We start from the raw sequence: 22,834 nt of genomic DNA, 5'->3' as shown, positions 1-22,834 counted from the left end.
GCATAGTGATTGATAAATGTGGTCAACACTGAACATAGTATCAGCATGCCCATTTTTGCTCTAACTTGAACTACTGCAGTAGTTCTCAAGGAATAGACCATGTGAAGGGGGAGGGAGGATAGAGAAATATCTACTTAGAGGGCAAGGAGAATCATAGAATATCAGGGTTGGAAGGGACCCCAGAAGGTCATCTAGTCCAACCCCCTGCTCAAAGCAGGACCAATTCCCAGTTAAATCATCCCAGCCAGGGCTTTGTCAAACCTGACCTTAAAAACCTCTAAGGAAGGAGATTCTACCACCTCCCTAGGTAACGCATTCCAGTGTTTCACCACCCTCTTAGTGAAAAAGTTTTTCCTAATATCCAATCTAAACCTCCCCCACTGCAACTTGAGACCATTACTCCTCGTTCTGTCATCTGCTACCATTGAGAACAGTCTAGAGCCATCCTCTTTGGAACCCCCTTTCAGGTAGTTGAAAGCAGCTATCAAATCCCCCCTCATTCTTCTCTTCTGCAGGCTAAACAATCCCAGCTCCCTCAGCCTCTCCTCATAACTCATGTGTTCCAGTCCCCTAATCATTTTTGTTGCCCTTCGCTGGACTCTCTCCAATTTATCCACATCCTTCTTGAAGTGTGGGGCCCAAAACTGGACACAGTACTCCAGATGAGGCCTCACCAATGTCGAATAGAGGGGAACGATCACGTCCCTCGATCTGCTCGCTATGCCCCTACTTATACATCCCAAAATGCCATTGGCCTTCTTGGCAACAAGGGCACACTGCTGACTCATATCCAGCTTCTCGTCCACTGTCACCCCTAGGTCCTTTTCTGCAGAACTGCTGCCTAGCCATTCGGTCCCTAGTCTGTAGCTGTGCATTGGGTTCTTCCGTCCTAAGTGCAGGACCCTGCACTTATCCTTATTGAACCTCATCAGATTCCTTTTGGCCCAATCTTCCAATTGGTCTAGGTCCTTCTGTATCCTATCCCTCCCCTCCAGCGTATCTACCACTCCTCCCAGTTTAGTATCAAGGGTATACTGTGTGTGAGTTCACAACACTACATGTGTCAATAATACAGTACTCTAGCTCAGCTCTGAATCAGAAAGTTGTTGCCTTAAAACTTACATGGTGGATGTGCTTAAGAGCCCCAGTTATGTAGCGGTATTCCATTCTTCTAGGTGCTGTACAAACAAAAAGATGGTCCCTTCCCCAAAGAACTTAAAATCAAAGGGCAAGACATGAATGGGTACAAATAGCTAGGGTGGTGCAAGTAACCAATGAGACAATACTAGTCAGAGAATCATAAAAGATTGGGTTGGAAGAGACCTCAGGAAGTCACCTAGTCCAACCCCCTGCTCAAAGCAGGACCAATCCCAACTAAATCATCCCAGCCAGGGCTTTGTCAAGCTGGGCCTTAAAAACCTCTAAGGATGGAGAGTCCACCACCTCCCTAGGTAACCCATTCCAGTGCTTCACCTCCCTCCTAGTGAAAAAGTTTTTCCTAATATCCAACCGAAATCTCCCCCATTGCAACTTGAGACCATTGCTCCTTGTTCTGTCATCTGCCACCACTGAGAACAGTCTAGATCCACGCTCTTTGGAACCCCCCTTTAGGTAGTTGAAAGCAGCCATCAAATCCCCCCTCAGTCTTCTCTTCTGCAGACTGACTAAGCCCAGTTCCCTCAGCCTCTCCTCGTAAGTCATGTGGCCCAGCACAATCTGCGCTCCGTGTACTAGCTACCTAACTTGGGGGGGTGGGGTGAGCATTTTAAGAAGGAATTCAAAGGAGGGTTTTCCTTGTCTAATTAGATTGTCATCTTTATCACATATATTGGTAAGTTCACCCTCATAACACCCCTCTGAGGTCAGGAAGTAGCATTGGAAATGGGAAACTGAGGCACAGGGTAGGTCTATACTGCAATTACAAAGCCCTAGCTGGTCTGTGCCAGCTGACTGAGGCTCAGACTGCACGGCTGTTTCATTGCAGTGTAGACTTGCAGGCTCAGGCTGCAACTTGGACTCTGGGACCCTCCCACCTCACAGGGTCCTAAAACCCAGGTACCAGCCAGAGCCATGAAGTCTAGACAATTAAACTGCCATGCAGCCCAAGCCCTGTGAGCCCAAGTTAGCTGTGGGTGTCTAATTGCAGTGTAGACATATCCAGAGAGTAAGGCCCAGATTTTTTAATGGTACTTATGAGCCTAACTCCCATTGAAATCAAAAGTTAGGCCCAGATTTTTAAAAGTACTTAAGCACCTTGGTGACTTGCCCAAATTCACACCAGGTGTATATGGACAGAGTCAGGAATTAAACCCAACTCTTACATATTTAAACTAGTGACCACAAGAACAGGAGTGCAGTCCAGCCCTAGGAAGAACTTCAGGGCTAAAGGTACTTTTCTTTCAATGAGCCATCACAGGACTACCCAAGTGGAAGTTAAATAATGTTGGTTAGCTTGTGAAGAGTATCGTGTCCTGCCTGCTATTCAGCCTCTGACTAAAACCAGGTTCTAATATCCAAGGCTTGATACAGGACTATTTATGAGCACACAGTGCTTGCCCTGTTTGCTTGTACATTCCTTTTGCTGCTGGCATCCAGTTTCATTATGATAAAGTTTGCTGCAGTACCTTGAATATGAAAGGTGCAGTTCTCTCTGAAATTTTATTCTCTTTCTAGCAGCAAACTCGCTCAAGAGGATGAGCGTATCTTTATGAAATATACTCAGAATTTATCTGAGGATAAGAGATTATAGTCACTGACCTTTACAAGATATTGAAAAAAAGCAACTATATGAAATCTCTCTCCTTAATCACTCATTTATGAGCTAGCCAGCCAGCCAAAGATGTATCCTTAAACCCCCTGCGATTCTCGGACTATTCCCAATAAATAAAAAGGGGGAGGATTGGAAAACGATGTGAACGTGGATGATTTGAGAGAGGTTTTCCACAATCCATTTGGTTTTTGAAGGTTGTATGGAATGGCTGACCATTAGACAGCCTATAATGTGTTTTTCCCGTTGGGTTATATTGTTTTAATTGAATCTGAGGTAGTGCAATCTAGTGGATATAGACCTAGAACTGAGTCAAAAGACTTGGGTTCCGTTTCTGGCTCTGTCACTGACCTACTGAGTGATATTGGTCAAGTTCATTCACCCCTCTGTGCCTCCAGGTTTGTTTTTTTCCCCACCCCAAAAAGGAGGATGGCCTGGTGGTTACGTTACTAGCCCAGGACACCAAAGACCCACATTTAATTCCCTGAGCCGCCACAATGTATGTCTATGCCTTTAGCTGGAGTTATAAATTCCTGCTCGGGGGAAGATATCCGAGCAAGCTTGCTTTTTAAAAAAAAAAAAAAAAAAAAAAAGTGTAACTTTGGTGGTGGGAGGGGCTAGCTGCCTTGAGTACACACTTAGCATATTGGAAGGGGATGGCTTGGCTCTATTGTTAGTGCTCTTTTGATGAGAGCTAGTGCAGGTATGTCTCCTCAAGCTGGAAATGACACCCGTAGCTCCAGTGCAGACATACGCACAGATTCCCTCTGACCTTGGGCAACTCCTTTTGATCTTTGCCTCAGTTCTCCATCTGCGAAATAGGGAGAAGAGCACTTCCCATCTCACAGGAATGTTGAGGATGAATACATAAAGACTGAGGTGCTCAGATACTACAGTAATGGAGGCCACACAAGTACTGAAGATAACGTAAAGCTGTAAAATGGGGATAACGAGATCTAACATCCCTTTTTGAAACGCTTTTTACAGGAGAAAAGGGCTGTAGAAGAGAAATGTATTTGATAAATATTTGTATACACGTGTAAACGTTCAGTCATCCAGCAGTTTACCCTGTAACTCTTTTTATATGCCTCTCTCTCACCTTGTCTTTTAAAAATCTACTGCCCCCCCCGCCCTCTCTACCTGCTTTTAAGAACAATCTCCTCCTTGCAATCAGTTACTACCAACAGTCCTGTGAATCAGCATGACTAATCAATTTAACCAGTTACTTTGACAAGCCTGCTTGGAGCCTGGGTTACCAGTGTGGAGGGTATGTTTTGAAATAAGGAAACTATGAAGGGAAAAATACCATAATGATTGTTCATTGCTTATACACTTTTTTTTTAAATAGCACTGGGGATACAGCCTTGTCTAACCAGTGCCTTTTTGTTGTTTTTCATCATCTTTACTTTAGTCCTGCAGGTACAGAAATTGGTGGTTTAATTGGAGTGGATCAGCTGGGGAGATTTGTCTCTCAGCTGGGTGCAAGCCTTGCCTGATGATGATTTTCAGTACTGTTTAATAATCAATATTTAATGGGATGCTGTGCTGAGAAGTACAAGGCTTACTAGATCATCCGAGAAACAGCTGAATTTTTACCAGCTCTTCAGATGCTTGGCATCAGCTTTTGCAAAATATTCAAAACAAACAAGCTCACTCTCAGCTTGAAAGATTTTTCCATTGTTTAAGCTTCTGTATTTATTGGAAAATAAATTTTAATACTGGGTTATGCTGGAGGAAAGGAACTCCCCATTGTCTAATATGTACACATACACCCCAACGGGGACACTTTGTGAAAATAAAACTAAGGCACCTAGTTCTGTATTTGCTACTTAGTTATTCTAGCAGGGATGGAAGAAATCAAAATGGTCTGAATCCATGCTTTGTGCTGTGATCCTTTCAGATTTTTTAAATAAATGTCGGTCCAAGAAAGATTTCCATGGAAGGCCAAGGTGCTGCAGGTCTTGCTGCGGGCAGTTCAGTAGAAGGCACTCTTCCAACTGAGTAGGTGCTGAATCAATTCCTCAGGATGGTGTCAGGGAGTTCGGTGCCTTTGAAGGTGCTATCTGGTGGATGAGAAATAAAACAATGGTCCTCACTGCTTATGATCATTTTCAAGACAGAACTGCTTTTAAAAAAATGAATTTTTTTCCCTGAAAAATTATCATAGAAATCTTGAAATTTCAAAAAAATTGTCCAGCTGTAATTAAAGTTTTCCTGAGAGTAACAGTGCTATTCTAAACAACCACAGCATGTTTTGTGTTCTGACTCCCTAAAATTCATCCTGAATCTTCAGTTGGCTGCCTAGTGCCTTTTAGGATTATTCCTGGTTTCTGCTATCACATAGCTTCAGCAATCAGTGTAGCTTGGAAGCCTCTGTCAAAGACCGAGAGAGGCTCAAACATTGGTGTGAGCTAACCTCAGTTTCAAGCAGGTGTTCGCTCAACCAAAGCAAATCATGGCTTTTCCGTTCTATACGTGCATCAGTGTAGCTACACACTACTGACCGCCATTTTTACATGCCACGTCTAGGTTTCCTCCTTCTGAGTAACAGCACATTTTGACTTTTTCCGTGTGTGTGTGAAATCTTTTTCTAGTAGACTTGCTGAGCAATAAATCACATGTGGAAATTTGAATAGAATTTAGGGAGAAAAAGTTTGTAAAACTCACTTCTGAGAGATGGCTGACTGAAAAATATGACACTTAGCATGCAGGGGTGAGCTCTGGATGGCATGCTGCATGGGTCATCCGATTCGAGAATTGGGGTGGAAATTAATTTGAATTTACCTTCATAAACTAATTTTCTCCTCCAAACCCCCTTCCCTCATTTTGTTGTTTTTAAATGACCTGCAGGGAGGAGGAAAATTTTCTTTTGCATTCTTTCACAGCTACCCAGATTCCTTTCACTAATATTATTTCATCGTTATATATTGGGCTTTTCCTAAGTGCTTTACAAACTATGGCCCAGATCCAGGGTTGGGGTCTGCCCACACAGAGCAGCTTGTGGGATCAAGGCCTAACAATGCAGGACGAATGCAATTGGAACCAGTAGGAATTTTGCTCAGTAATGACCTCCGAGTTCAGTCCTTTCGCCCCATTCTTGCAAGTTGATCTAATTGGCTGATGGGTCCTTGCACCAGCATGGAGCATTGTTAAGCTCAAAAGAGGCTCTTTACTTGAGTGTAAGGATCTGGTCTCATGGGGCATCTTGAAGGAACAGGACTCTGATTCAGGAAAGCACTACGCATGTGCTTAAATCCATTCTTCCTCATCAGGAAAGCATGTAACCATCTGCTTAAGTCCCATCAACTTCAGTGGGTTTTAAGCACCCACTTAAGTGCTTTCCTGTTTCAGGAATGCTTTCCAGGATGGGGCCATAATCGGCAAAGCACTGTGTGAGCGCAAGGGATGAAAGGCATTGTGTAAATCTGAGTTGGTATTGTATAAGAAAGAAGAGAACCTTTAGCTTCAAGACTAAAAAATGTATTTGAGCATAAGCTTTCGTGAGCTACAGCTCACTACATCGGATGCATTCAGTGGAAAATACAGTGGGGAGATTTATACACATAGAGAACATGAAACAATGGGTGTTACCATGCACACTGTAATGAGTGATCGCTTAAGGTAAGCTATTACCAGCGGGGGGGAGGGGGGCAACCTTTTGTAGTGATAATCAAAAAGGCTGACAAAGGAGGTGCTGTTGTCATCATGAATAGGTCGGAATATGAACAAGAGGCTGCTAGGTAGCTCTCCAACACCACTTTCTACAAGCCATTACCCTCTGATCCCACTGAGGGTTACCAAAAGAAACTACAGCATTTGCTCAAGAAACTCCCCGAAAAAGCACAAGAACAAATCCACACAGACACACCATTGGAACCCCGACCTGGGATATTCTATCTACTACCCAAGATCCATAAACCTGGAAATCCTGGATGCCCCATCGTCTCAGGCATTGGCACCCTGACAGCAGGACTGTCTGGCTATGTAGACTCCCTCCTCAGGCCCTACGCTACCAGCACTCCCAGCTACCTTCGAGACACCACTGACTTCCTGAGGAAACTACAATCCCTCGGTGATCTTCCTGATAACACCATCCTGGCCACTATGGATGTAGAAGCCCTCTACACCAACATTCCACACAAAGCTGGACTACAAGCCGTCAGGAACACTATCCCCGATAATGTCACGGCTAACCTGGTGGCTGAACTTTGACCTTTGTCCTCACCCATAACTATTTCACATTTGGGGACAATGTATACCTTCAAATCAGCAGCACTGCTATGGGTACCCTCATGGCCCCACAGTATGCCAGCATTTTTATGGCTGACTTAGAACAACGCTTCCTCAGCTCTCATCCCCTAACGCCCCTACTCTACTTGCACTATATTGATGACATCTTCATCATCTGGACCCATGGAAAAGAAGCCCTTGAGGAATTCCACCATGATTTCAACAATTTCCATCCCACCATCAACCTCAGCCTGGACCAGTCCACACAAGAGATCCACTTCCTGGACACTACAGTGCTAATAAGCGATGGTCACATAAACACCACCCTATACCGGAAACCTACTGACCGCTATTCCTACTTTCACCCTGACCACACCACACGATCCATCGTCTACAGCCAAGCTCTGCGATACAAGCACATTTGCTCCAACCCGTCAGACGGAGACAAACACCTACAAGATCTCTATCAAGCATTCTTACAACTACAATACCCACCTGCTGAAGTGAAGAAACAGATTGACAGAGCCAGAAGAGTACCCAGAAGTCACCTACTACAGGACAGGCCTAACAAAGAAAATAACAGAACGCCACTAGCCATCACCTTCAGCCTCCAACTAAAACCTCTCCAACGCATCATCAAGGATCTACAAACTATACTGAAGGATGACCCATCACTCTCTCAAATCTTGGGAGACAGGCCAGTCCTTGCTTACAGACAGCCCCCTAACCTGAAGCAAATACTTACCAGCAACCACACAACAGAACCACTAACCCAGGAACCTATCCTTGCAACAAAGCCCGTTGCCAACTGTGTCCACATATCTATTCAGGGGACACCATCACAGGGCCTAATCACATCAGCCACACTATCGGAAGCTTGTTCACCTGCACATCTACCGGTGTGAGATGTCATCATGTGCCAGCAGTGCCCCTCTGCCATGTACACTGGCCAAACTGGACAGTCTCTACATAAAAGAATAAATGGACACAAATCAGACGTCCAGAATTATAACTTTCAAAAACCAGTGGGAGAACACTTCAGTCTCTTCGGTCACTCGATTACAGCCCTAAAAGTGGCAATTCTTCAACAAAAAAAACTTCAAAAACAGATTCCAACAAGAGACTGCTGAATTGGAATTAATTTGCAAACTGGATACAATTAACTTAGGCTTGAATAGAGACTGCGAGTGGATGGGTTATTACACAAAGTAAAACTATTTCCCCATGTTTCTTCCCCTGCCCATCCCCCACTGTTCCTCAGAGGTTCTTGTCAACTGCTGGAAATGGCCCACCTTGATTATCACTACAAAAGGTCGTCCCCCTTCCCCCCCCCCCCCACCCCAGCTCTCCTGCTGGTAATAGCTCACCTTAAGTGACAGTTTTCAGAGTAGCAGCCGTGTTAGTCTGTATTCGCAAAAAGGAAAGGAGGACTTGTGGCACCTTAGAGACTATCCAATTTATTTGAGCATAAGCTTTCATGAGCTACAGCTCACTTCATCGGATGCAGTCAGTGGAAAATACAGTGGGGAGATGTAGTATATACAGAGAGAACATGGAACAATGGGTGTTACCATACACACTGTAACGAGAGTGTAGCTGTAGCTCACGAAAGCTTGTGCTCAAATAAATTTTAGTCTCTAAGGTGCCACAAGTACTCCTTTCCTTTTTGCGAATACAGACTAACACAGCTGCTACTCTGAAACCTGTCATTTAGCTTCAAGAGCATTAAAAAATGAAACACGGATTTTTTTCCCTCTACATCAAGCTTGTCTTTGTCAGTTCTTGATCAACTGAAGGAGCAAGTTAAGTGCCCCTTGGTTCAATGGCTCGGCTGCTAAAGTCTTTTTCATTCTTCAGTCTCACCGAAGGGCAAGCACATTGTATGTTTTGTTATCTAAAGATTACCTAAGCAAGTAGACTTGTAGATACAGCAGGGACCATTTCTCACTAACTGGGACTCCAAACAAGCAGCAACTTACCCGCTGGAACCCTACATTTGGTGGTAAATAGATTATATTTATGACTTGCCTCCTATTTACTTCACATTTTGCAGCAGAGACACTTCTCAGAGCTGAAGTATGTTATTACAACAGAGTTAAAAAGATTGATTTCTTCAGGCAAACCAATTCATTTATCAAGTACTCCGGCCCCCCCTTATTAAAGTCCTCTTAGACCTATCATCAGGTCTCCTTGGTCTTTCCATATCACTACTGATCATAATGGGGCTGATTCTCAGTTACATTAAGGCCCCTTTTACCTTGCTCTGGCTGTGTAAAACTGCCCAAACGAGCTGGAAACAGCTTCCTGATAATGCCCCTAGTTCAGGAGGCCTACTTGGCTGGTGTAAGGGCCCTATACCAGCCCTACTGTCAGTCTCTAGGATAGACAGGTATTAAGAGCAGGTGAGCAGGAAGTGGATGTGGATGATTGCTGAATGGTGGGGCCCATGGGGTAGAGGGGTGGGGGAAAGGAGCTCTGAGGTTGCTCTTATTACACTGCGGATCAACCAAGTCCAGAATATGAGGAACACAGTTTACTTGACTTCTAACTTCCCTGCCCTCGTACTATTCTTGTCCCAATCACAGGAATGGGCAATCACAGTGTTTCTTGCACAAAATTACTGGCTACAATTAACTGGAGACTCAGGAAAACTTTGTCTGTGGGAGTATCCCTGATTTCAGCTTTGAATTAGGGCTGGCAAGTGATAAAAAAAATTAATCCTGATTAATCGCGCTATTAAACAATAATAGAATACAATTTTTATTTAAACGTTTTTGGATGTTTTCTACATTTTAAAATATATTGATTTCAATTAAAACACAGAATACAAAGGACAGTGCTCACTTTATAATTTTTTATTACAAATATTTGCACATGTAAAAAGCAAGAGAGTATTTTTCAATTCACCTAATAGAAGTACTGTAGTGCAATCTCTTTATCATGAAAGTTGAACTTTACAAATGTAGAATTATACACAAAAAATGCATTCAAAAATAAAACAGTGTAAAACTTTAGAGCCTACAAGTCCACTCAGTCCTACTTCAGCCAATCGCTCAAACAAACAAGATTTTGGTTACAATTTGCTGGAGATAATGGTGCCTGCTTCTTGTTTACAATGTAATCTGAAAGTGAGAACAGGCATGTTTGCATGGTACTGTTGTAACTGGTGTCCAAGATATTTACGTGCCAGATGCGCTAAAGATTCATATGTCCCTTCATTCTTCAACCACCATTCCAGAGGATGTGCATCCATGCTGATGATGGGTTCTGCTCGATAATGATCCAAAGAAGAGCGGACCAATGCTATTTCGTTTTCATCATCTGAGGCAGATGCCACCAGCAGAAGGTTGATTTTCTGTTTTTGGTGGTTTAGGTTCTGTAGTTTCCACATCTGAGTGTTGCTCTTTTAAGACTTCTGAAAGTATGCTCCACACCTCATCCCTCTCAGATTTTGGACAGCACTTCAGATTCTTAAACCTTGGGTCGAGTGCTGTAGCTAACTTTAGAAATCTCACATTGATACTTTCTTTGCATTTTGTGAAATCTGCTGTGAAAGTGTTCTTAAAATGAACATGTGCTGGGTCATCGTCCGAGACTGTTATAACATGAAATATGTGGCAGAATGTGGTTAAAACAGAACAGGAGACATACAATTCTTCCCCGAGGAATTCAGTCACAAATTTAATTGACACATTATTTTTTTAATGAGCGTCACCAGCATGGAAGCATGTCCTTTGGAATGATGTCCGAAGCATGAAGGGGCATATGAATGTTTAGCATATCTGGCACGTAAATACCTTGCAATGCTGTTATACCAATAAAATAAAAACCAGCAGGATCTTATTAAAGGGGAAAAGGCAAAATACCACATTTATTGTGAATACAGAAAGAATCCTAGTAAGCAGTTAGTTATAGCTATAACATTCCATTCAATCTCATATTTATTCACACATTCATTCATACAAACACACACACAGGTTCTGCAAGGTTGTTATCATCGTTACCAGCCTTAGAGTTGCTCATGCCAAGCCACTGGCCAGGTGGCCTGGACATGAGGAGGGAGCAGGGCCTTGTCAGATGCACATCTGATGCTCCTGGAAGTTGGTTTGCAGAATCAGACCCCAAAGTTCTCACTTTCTAGAGTCCATTTTTATAGGAATTTCTTCCTATGCCAGTCTATGGGAATTGCTTCATCATGCTGTTGCTGAATCAATCAGCAGATGTCCCATTCCTGATGGCTCCGTGCTGCCAGATGTTATCTTGTTCTTTGGTTCTCACATTCTTGAGGCTGTTGGGTGGATTCCAGTCTGCCCTCCGGGGGTTCTCTGGTTACTTCCACTTGACGTCGTCTTCAGCCGATGGACACTGGATTCTTAGGCTGGCACCTCCTGGTACTTATTATTGGTGAAGCATTAGTATCCGTGCACTATTTATTTTTAGAGATAAGTCACATCTCATTCTCTTATTTTTATCAGGGATCTCTTGTGCATCAGCCTATTCTTATTATTTATTATTAGTGTTATTGTATGATCTGTGCTAGGACTGGTTATTTTAAACTGGTATTTATTAGGCTATACAATATATAAAGAGGTAGGTTTTTGCAACTGGAAGGGGTTAGAGCAGAGAGGAGATAATTTCTCTGTTTAAAATGGAGAACAGGACAAGGGGCACAATTCTCAGTAATGTTAATGTGAGTAATTTGTATCCTTCATGAGAGGGGAAGAACAGAATTAGGCCCTTGGATTTTTCAACTGGGAGGTGAAGAAAAGTATGTTAGGAACATAGGACTGAAGGAGTCTCCTGGATCATGGAGTCTAGTCCCCTGCTATCACTGGCAACCCTCTCAAACCAGCGTGGCAGCATCCCTGCTTTAAATTAACAACAAATACCCTTAATTATGCTCTCTCATGTGCAGAGGTAAGTCATGTTCTAAAGTTTTTACAGCTCTTTCAAAACGTTTCTGTAATACAGTTTGCAAACTCACAGGATATGGCACCTAAACAGTTAGACAATAGAAAGGGATATTATGGACTGTAATTGCATTTAATTGCTGCTTTCCTAAGTATTCGTGGGGGAAGTAAAAGCTCCTTTATCCTTCCAAACTTGATAGGAAAAGGCTACATGTTTTTGAATCTCACTTGTTATGTACAGTGATATATAGTCCCCTAGTTTGTGCAGTTACAGATTGTGGTGTACATGGTACCCACAAAAGGGTTAATTTGGGAAAGGCAACTTTCAGAAGCCTTTTTTTTTTTTTTTAAAGTGTCCTGCCCTAAATGATTAGCCAATGAAAGCTTGTACTGATAGTTTTCAGAGGAACAGCCGTGTTAGTCTGTATTCGCAAAAAGAAAAGGAGTACTTGTGGCACCTTAGAGACTAACCAATTTATTTGAGCTCATGCTCAAATAAATTGGTTAGTCTCTAAGGTGCCACAAGTACTCCTTTTCTTTTTGTACTGATAGTGTATTTATTCTAACTTGGTATTTCATTGGCTGTGTGTGTCATGTGATATTTTGCAGGATGCTTGGAAGAAGGTGGAGTTTAGGGGGGGAAGCTCAGCACTTTTTCACCACCGTGTGTAGTTCAGTACCTATTTCTAAACCCATTTGTTTTTCTAACTTATCTCAAGACTCTCAATTACAATTTTTCCGAAGACAAAATGCACATATGCCTCAGATCTGCCCTTAGATACACTGATGCACGACACACCGGCTCGCACCTGAACTGGGCTAACAGGGCTAATAGTTCCTGTCCAGAGGTTGCCAAGGGAGCTTTTACCAACTCCTTTTTGGTGCGGGAAGAACCACAACTGCCTGCTTTGAGTATTGAGATGTTCAGGGTATATGGGCTCAATTAAATTAAGTCTCTTCTTCTCCTCCCCCCCTTCGCGCACGCCCCCCGCTTATCCTCCCAAAAGGCATGGAGGTGGTGGCTGGTGTGTAACTAGCAACATTTCCATTGTTCTCCACCCAGTGTGGTCATTTACAGCAGTGCAAAGTGAACGTAAAGTGGTGCCAGATCAGAATTCAGTAAAGCTGGCTGAAAGTTTTTGGCTTAGTTTTTTTTTCAGTCAACAGTGGAGATTCAACTACACTCTTTTTTGCAAATTCATGTTGGTTTCACCTTAAAAAATTCCCCCAAAGTCTAACCAATGTTTTGATATTTTCAAAATGTTTGGGATTTTTGTTTGAAATGACTTTACATTTAGGAATTTCATTTGATCTTATGAAAGGACAATTCAAAAATGTTTTTAAAAGCTCTAGAACAACAGTACTCTGACTCAAAAGGGAACACACTTTTTTTGTTCAACCCAAAATGCATTTTTTTCCTGACTTTTTTCCTATTTGCTGAAAATTTTTAATACATTAATGTTCCGTTTCATTGTTTTGGAGTTGCCAGCAAACCAAAAAAATGCATTATTCCAAGCTGTCCTGTGTAGTCTCTTTGACCTGGTACAGATAACCGCACAAGGTGGATGGTAATGGTGAATCAGATCCCAAATGTCTCAGCAAATCGGGGGCCCATGTTTCAGGCGGACCTGTTTCAGAATGGCTGATTTTTTTTTTGCCCATCTCTTTTAAATAAATAAATGGCAGATGCAGAACTAATACCTGGCATGCCATGGGAAATAATAGTCCCTGTGGTAATGTCTAGAGTTGTCCAAAAGCATTATGATGCCTTGCTATATGCTTTGTGTGTGGCCAATATATTTGCTCTGATTTAATCTATAACGTATTATGTGCCTTATAATTGGTGTCTGTCTTTACTGGAAAACACAAGGTTTGTCAGTGTTAAAGATGAGGGGAGGGAGAGAGGGGGGCTGGGGGGGAACCACCTTGTGATTTGTGTCACAGCAATAAGCTCCAAGTGTTTTATTGAGAATCCAGCATTTCTGTTAAGTAATTTCCCCAAGCAGCTGGGACTGAGTCAATGTTCTTAGTTATAATTAAATGATAAATCTTGGTGCGGACAGCATCCAATATAGACTGTCAGTTCTGTTTGAAGTGGAATAGGACACAAGATACATTTACCTAGGAAAATGATCCAGCTTTGGAGAACTATATTCTTGTGTCAGAGGCTATTCAACAAGTAGTTCTTAGTTTCTTGTAGTCATCTTCCACACTCTGCCTATATGTAATTTTCTTGAAATAGAGGATGGTTGCTACAGCACTTGACATTTTCATATAGGTGTCAACTCTAAAGGGTGTACTCACAGGCTGAGGGTTCCTGTCTATTATTGTTTATTTGTTTTGCAATATACTATTGTGGAGAAAATTGAAAAGAATTAATATATTGACTGGTGAGGAGGTATTACTACTATTTATTTATCTTGTATATTGTGCTAGATGCTGTACATACATATATCAACAGACAATCCCTGCCCCCAAGAGTTTACAGTCTAAACAAACAAGACCCAAAAATGGTGGATGGGGGAACAGAGGCACAGAGAGGGAAGGTGTCTTGCTTCAAGGTCTCAGCAGGTTAGTTGAAAAGCTGGGGTTAGAACCCAGGTCTCCTGAGTCCCTGATCAATACCCTACCCAGAGCTGGAAATACCATTTAAAAAAAAAAGTGTAAAAAAATAAAGGAAGACCTGATTAAAAAATAAGTAATATTTAATCTCTGCAAGTATCTTAACAGATTGGCTGCACTTTCATCAGGCAGTGGTGATGATATTTTGCACTTTCATAGGACTTTTGGTGTGAAGATCTTTAATCTTTGTAAAGGATTTTATTAAGGCCCTTATGGTGGTATTGTCCCCCAATTTACAGGTGGTAAATTGAGGAACAAGAAGGTAAAGTGATTTAGCCATCTCATTCAGAGAGTCAGTAGTGGAAAAGGGCAATAAAGAACTCTTGGAGACTGATTGTCCACTGCTTTCCTCCCTTGTTTAGTTGTTTATACTTTTGAAAAGTGGGTGTCTTTCAGGGTTGTTTATTTTTAAACACCTCTGAAAGACAGAAGTTTTGTCCATTTGCCAGTGTACACCTAACCTAACATTCAAAGTTGGTAGCATTTTTACACTGTCTATGCACAGGTCTAAAAGACTAATCAAGGGGTAAAGCAGTGGAGACTCGGTCCAAAAATTCTAGTTCCCATTTTTGTGCCCTAGCACTGGACACATTACCTCCCTAATTGCAGAAAAAAGTCTTGGACGTGTATTTACAGCAACATATTGCTTAACTGAAACCCTGCCATTGTTCTTCTCAGAACCGGACACCTTGGAATCTTACTGTATGTATGTATTTATTTATTTATTTTGCGCATATCCTTTCCTGAATGGTTGAAGGTTGAAACATTTCTCGAAAGTTTGTTTCTCTGTTTTAAATTATCTTATTGTATCAGAATTTAGAGCTGAAAAATTTGATCTGAGTTCAAGTTGAGATTTCAGCCACCCAAAGTCTTGGGTTGTGAGGGATGTTACTGACACGTTTTTTAATACTTGTATATTCAGGTCTAGACCTGGTCAAAAAATGCTAATGCTTTTCTGTGGCAAATGTAAAAACAACCCATGCTCTTTGTTTAGTTTTTCAAATCAGTTTTTGATTTTAAAAAGGAAGAAATTCAGTTTTTGGTAAATAAATAAAATTGGTGGTTGTGGCTCTCCCCCCTCCCTCCAAATCCCAGAACAATTTAATTAAAATAATTTTTCCAATAGATATTTTTTAGTTTTGGTCAAAAAGCTAGCTTTTGATGGAAATATTTCAATTAGCTGTCTCCAAGACATAACATTTGACAACAAACATGTACTTGCACGTCAGTGAGTTTTTCCTGGTAAAATATTTTAATTGAAATTAGGAAACACCAAGAAACGTATTGCTTTCAGAATTTCTCAAGTCTAAGACTATTGAGCTCTGGCCTGAAAAAGAGTGTGAGGAGTCATTCAAGAGAGGTGGGCTGGATGGAAATCTGTCCATTGCTCAAAAGTAGAGAGAGAACAATAAAATCCAAAACATTAGTGCTCATGCTCTTGTTTGTAGAGATTGTTTGCAAACCTTGTACAGTGCCTAGCACAATGGAGTCCTGATCCATGATTAGCTCTCCTAGGCGCTTCTGCAATACAAATACATAACAGTATTAATAACAATAGTGCTTTCAAGAATTAAAATAATTATGGAGCAGAGATATAATAATGCCTAGCTCCTGTATGGTGTTTGTCAGGAGTAGATTTCAGAGCACTTTACAAAGGAGTTCAGTGATCATTCTCCCCAACTTACAGACAGAGAAACTGAGGCACAGAGAAGTGAAGTGACTTGCCCAAGGTCACCTAGCAGGCTAATAGTAAAGCCAAGAATAGAACCCAAGTCTCCAGAGTCCCAATCCAGTGTTGTGCCCACTAGACAACACTGCCTCCCAGCAGGTGACTGCTAGCCTAAGATGATCAATGAAAAGTAGCTACCATGTCTCCAGTAGCTGAAGGAACAAGTTCTAAGATGTTCACTCATATCAGCCCCAAGGTGCTTTTAATTATTGAATTACCAACTCTCTTCCAGGGAGAGAATCTATTATTTCCTATTTATGTTACTTTAGAGCAGCATCTCATATATAATAAATAACAGAATATGACTAATCCTATCCGTGCCATAACACAGTAAGAAAATGCCTACTAATTATGCTTGTTTTAAGGAGGCACAGATGCTCCATAGCGTCAGCCACTTAATACAAACCATTGAGAAAAGTATGCCTATCTGACCAGTAAAGGGGAAAAATAAGGTGACTGTTCTAATAGAACGAATTCAGAAGAGCCCCTCAGTACAATGGAAATGAAGCCCCTCAGTACAATGGAAATGGTAGAATGTATTTGCATGAGAGACTGAGGATCTTGCAACTGCTGGTCTCTACTTCATCACTAAATAGTAGTAGTAATTTGCATAAATAGAGTGTTATGGAGTGGTGGTTGGTAGTGCACAGGATCAGCACCTCCATTGTGGACTGCCTGGTCCCTACTAACACTCACCAAGGCTGGGTTACTCTTTTATACCTATATTTTGTCATTCTGGGGCTGGGCCTTTAAATCTGGGACAGAGAAGCAGCTGTACTTCTGAAGTGGCCATTTTGGATTTGGGTGGTGTTTGCTGAGCCACCCTCACTTCCAGCTGGTGAATGTCTTCAGTTTTGTCTGTTATTTCTAAGGCAATTCACACTCTGAATGGTCGTATTTTACATCCACCCTGCGTGGGTTTCTACAACAGTATCAAGTGTAAGGCAGCTGAGAATCAGACCTGTGCCTTGCTATTCAGGGGGGATAATTCTCATTCACATAAAGGGCCTTTCAGGAGATCTCTAAGCACCTCTCAAACATAAAAGTATGCCGAGAAGTTCTTAACATATGTTTTTAAAAAGTTTTCTTGCCTATCTTGGAATTGAGATGTTAAATGAATAAAAATGAAAGATTTTTTTTAGATTGTTTGATTTGTAAGCTTTTTGGGGCATGGATTGCCCTGTTTTATGTACCATGCCTAACACAATGGAGTCTTGCTCCCTGATTAGGGCTTCTAATGGCTGCTGTAATGTAAATAAGAGTTTCTAAAAATCTGTTTTATATTTCAGTAAACTGGGCTACAATTTGATTCCCTTGAAGCCCATGGCAAAAACTTTCCCTGACTTGCATGGCTAAAGCATTTGGTCGTCTTTTGTTTGCTTCTTTGTGTTTTTTTTTTTTTTCATGGCTTGAAAAAGAAACTAGACTAGTCAATTTCATTTTGTTTAATCATTTTCTAGTGAACTTCTCATTAAGATTTTTGGGCCCCAACAATATTTTGGTTGTAAACCCTTCAGAGACCATGTTCATTGTTCTTTTTTTTTTTTTTAAAGAAAACTATTTCCACTGGAATATTTTTCTAATTTTTGTAGAACTTTTTTGTAGCTTTTATGAAATCTACTTTAAAAAAGAAGTCCTGTTTGATGTGGCAATGCTCCTGTAGAACATTTGTAAGCTCTCCCTGGCCCGCAAAGTAGATGATAGATTTATAGTGACCATAGTACCTACTACTGAAATGCGTCCACTTCTGAGGTGGGATGTAGCAGCTGTTTAACTGTAAGTAGCAACACCATATGCAAAGACACTGAATGCCTCTGTAAAAAGGTAATCTCTCCACCTTGTGGTGCAGGACAGAACAACAAGGTTTTGTTTGGGTTACGCAGCTCAGCTGGCTGTCCTGCCATTTGGTGTAGTCCTGGTGTCTTGCTGACACACACAGAAGGGGAGTACTTATGGCACCTTAGAGACTAACAGATTTATTTGAGGATAAGCTTTCGTGAGCTACAGCTCACTTCATCGGATGCATTCAGTGGAAAATACAGTGAGGAGATTTATATACATAGAGAACATGAAACAATGGGTGTTACCATACACATGGTAAAGAGAGTGATCACTTAAGGTGAGCTATTACCAGCAGGAGAGTGGTGGGTGGGGGAACCTTTTGTAGTGATAATCAAGGTGGGCCATTTCCAGCAGTTGAAAAGAACGACTGAGGAACAATGGGGGTGGGGTGGGGGGAATAAACATGGGGAAATAGCTTTACTTTGTGTAATGACCAATCCACTCCCAGTCTTTATTCAAGCCTAAATTAATTGTATCCAGTTTGCAAATTAATTCCAATTCAGCAGTCTCTCATTGGAGTCTGACACATGACTCCTTAGGATGGAAGAAAACTACCACAATGGTCTTATGTGCCTTGCCATAGGCTTGTTTCAAACACGTCTAAGAGACTGATAGCATGTTTGTCTAAATAGCGAAGCATATGTATCACACTCATCTGAGTGTTGTCATTGTTTTACAGTTACTGCACCAATTTTGAAGCAAGAATATAATTGTGTTAACAGTGGAATTATGAGTTAGTCCTAAACCACAAATATTGGACTGAGATGCAAACTTCCCCAAGCTTCATGGATTTTCATACTAATCCCTGAAGTAGTAATATTTTGCAGAATACGGGTATTTTAGTCTGGCCTTAGGGACAGCCCAGCTCAGTGGAATTGGAAGGTGGGAATTCTTAAGTTTTCAATCCAGAACTGCTGGCTATTGAGTGATTTTTGGACAAACCACTTCACATCTCTAGTATTCAGCTTTCTCCTCCATGAAACTGACATTGTGATACTGACCCACTGTATAGGGTTGCTGAGCAGATCTCCTAATGTGTGCAAAGCATTTCAAGGAGGTCAAACACTGGACAGCATGAATGCAGGTGGTGGTGTTGGTGTACAGGAGTGAAAGACCAGCTGCAGATCAAGTACCTGATCCCGCAAATACTTACTCATGTGAGTAGTCACACTGAACCCTGTGGAACTACTTGTGTGAGTGGGAACTAATTTCACAATTAAGAGTTTGCAAGATCAGGCCTAAACGAATAGTGTGAAATAAGAAAAGGAGTACTTGTGGCACCTTAGAGACTATCCAATTTATTTGAGCATAAGCTTTCGTGAGCTACAGCTCACTTCATCGGATGCATACTGTGTAAAATACAGAAGATGTTTTTATACACACAAACCATGAAATAAAGGATAAACACCCATTTTTTCATGGTTTGTGTGTATAAAAACATCTTCTGTATTTTCCACTGAATGCATCCGATGAAGTGAGCTGTAGCTCACGAAAGCTTATGCTCAAATAAATTGGTTAGTCTCTAAGGTGCCACAAGTACTCCTTTTCTTTTTGTGAATACAGACTAACACGGCTGTTACTCTGAAACCTGTTAGTGTGGAATAGCAGACATTCTACACACAGTATTGAGACCTAATCTTGAGAGGTTTGAGTATGTACAAGTCCCATTAAAATTAAAGGGAACTGCAAGTGTTCAGCAACTCTTAGGGTTACACCTTTAATCTGTTCGGTTGCCCGGACTAAAGCTTCATTAAGAAAAAGACATCTGTCTCCCTTACTGAGATCACAGCAGGGGCTTCTGATTAGAATAGTGTTCTAATGGCCAGTGTCTGTCAAATCATTAGTGAAAGTACCTTAGTTCATTAAGCATTCAAAGCAATCAGGAGGTTAAATCAGACAAAACAAACACCAATGGCTGATGTGTATGTATTAAAGTGAGGCAGAGGAGGTGGTGTCTCTTGTAGACAGAGAGTGGCAGGACTGGTAATTTTGTGAATTGTATCATTAATAAAATATATTTAATTCTATTTGATGCTGACTTTGGAAGGTTCCTGTAAGATTATTACGTTTTTAAGCATCAGATTTTTTTTCCTAACGGCTTTACCCAAGGCTAAGTTGAGATGTAATACAAAATTCAAAAAGGCTTTGCAGAAATGCCATTTAAAATTTTAACTTTTATTATCTTTTTGGAGATTTAAAAGCTATGGAAGCAAAGCTGTACAAGCTAAAAGGAATTTAATTGTAAGAGTCCTGTTATCGGTAATAGAGAGAATGTCCTACCTGAAGTATGTTCTCTGCTAGGTATATTCTTTTGCATGCTAGTATTTTTTTTTAAATACTTGATTCTAACAAATGAAGTTATTAAAAACCCTCTCATTATATTTTTTTTTGTGTTTAGATATTATGATTTAAGCAAATAAGATTAATCATCTGTCTCTCAAAAGCACCAATAAGCCAGCAATCCTAAGGTCCACTTATAAGGAGAAATCATCCTCAAAACATGCCTCTGCTGGGAATGAGCAACAGGGGATGGATCACTTGATGATTACCTGTTCTGTTCATCCCCTCAGGGACACCTGGCATTGGCGGAAGACAGGATACTGGGCTAGATGGACCTTTGGTCTGACCCTGTATGTCAGTTCTTATGACTGAGAGCTCTCTGCGGCAGGGTTTGTCCATCTTTTCATAACAGCTCCTTGTACAATGGAGTCTGATCTTGGTTGGGGCCATTAGATGCTGCCATAATACAAATAACATTTCCTCACTGGTGTAAACATTTTCAGTTCCCCTGAATTCACTGACAGGCTTATAGAGCCCTGCTCTACACTATGGGGTTAGGTTGAATTTAGCCGCGTTAGGTAGTGTCATAAATATAAAGGGAAGGGTAAACCCCTTTGAAATCCCTCCTGGCCAGAGGAAAGCTCCTCTCACCTGTAAAGGGTTAAGAAGCTAAAGGTAACCTCGCTGGCACCTGACCAAAATGACCAATGAGGAGACAAGTTACTTTCAAAAGCTGGGAGGAGGGAGAGAAACTGTTTATATGCTGGTTTTCTGCCGGGGATAGACCAGGAATGGAGTCTTAAAACTTTTAGTAAGTAATCTAGCTAGGTATGTGTTAGATTATGATTTCTTTAAATGGCTGAGAAAAGAATTGTGCTGAATAGAATAACTATTTCTGTCTGTGTATCTTTTTGTAACTTAAGGTTTTGCCTAGAGGGGTTCTCTGTTTTTGAATCTAATTACTCTGTAAGATATCTACCATCCTGATTTTACAGGGGGGATTTCTTTATTTCTATTTACTTCTATTTTTTTATTAAAAGTCTTCTCGTAAGAAAACTGAATGCTTTTTCATTGTTCTCAGATCCAAGGGTTTGGGTCTGTGGTCACCTATGCAAATTGGTGAGGCTTTTTATCCAACATTTCCCAGGAAAGGGGGGGTGCAAGTGTTGGGAGGATTGTTCATTGTTCTTAAGATCCAAGGATCTGGGTCTGTAGTCACCTAGGCAAATTGGTGAGGCTTTTTACCAAACCTTGTCCAGGAAGTGGGGTGCAAGGTTTTGGGAAGTATTTTGGGGGGAAAGACGCGTCCAAACAGCTCTTCCCCAGTAACCAGTATTAGTTTGGTGGTGGTAGCGGCCAGTCCAAGGACAACGGGTGGAATATTTTGTACCTTGGGGAAGTTTTGACCTAAGCTGGTAAAGATAAGCTTAGGAGGTTTTTCATGCAGGTCCCCACATCTGTACCCTAGAGTTCAGAGTGGGGGAGGAACCTTGACAGGTAGATTTAAAAATGACTGCGTCCACACAACCAACCCCATTCCGTCGACCTAAAGATCTGTTAAAATCGACTTCTGTGTTCCTCCCCGATGAGGGGAGTAGTGCTAAAATTGACCTTGCTGGGTCAAATTTGGGGTAGTGCAGATGCAAATTGATGGTATTGGTCTCCAGGAGCTATTCCAGAGTGCTCCATTGTGACCGCTCTGGACAGCACTTTGAACTCTGATGCACTAGCCAGGTACAAAGGAAAAGCCCTAGGAACTTTTGAATTTCATTTCCTGTTTGGTCAGCGTGGTGAACTTAGCAGCACAGGTGACCATGCAGTCCCCCCAGAATCATAGAGTGTAGAATATTTCTAAGCTCCCCTTATCTCCGTCCCTGAGGTTATCGCAGATTAGAAGGCAAAAAAACCCTGCACTCGCAATTACATGTTTTCTGAGCTCATGCAGTCCTCTTGGACTGATAGGGAACAGCTTAATGCATAGAGGCATTCAGTGGCAGAGGCCAGAAAAGAATTAAGTGAGTGTGAAGAGCAAAGGCAGGATGCAATGCTGAGGCTAATGGGGGAGCAAACGGACATGATGAAGCATCTGTTGGAGCTGCAGGAAAGCCAACAAGAGCACAGAACCCACCCCCCATCCCCCCACTGCATCCACTGTATAACTACCTACCCTCCTCCCTATGTTCCAAAACCACCTCACCCAGATGCCCAAGAACACCGGGTACCCAGCCACTCCACTCCAGAGGATGGCCCAAGCAACAGAAAGCTGTCATTCAAACAGGTTGATTTTTAGTGTGGCTACAATAAGCAATGTGGCTTTGTCCTTCCCTCCTCCCGCACTCCACCCCACCTGAGCTACCTTGTCAGTTATTTTTTTTTAATTAATAAAGAAAGTATGCATGGTTTCAAAATAATAGTTACTTTATTTTGAACTGGGGAAGGTGGTTGGCTTACAGG

The sequence above is a fragment of the Lepidochelys kempii genome, chromosome 26 (genome assembly GCF_965140265.1).
Source record: "Lepidochelys kempii isolate rLepKem1 chromosome 26, rLepKem1.hap2, whole genome shotgun sequence".
In the NCBI taxonomy this organism is placed as follows: domain Eukaryota; kingdom Metazoa; phylum Chordata; order Testudines; family Cheloniidae; genus Lepidochelys; species Lepidochelys kempii.
Note: the sequence above shows the minus strand (reverse complement) of the source record.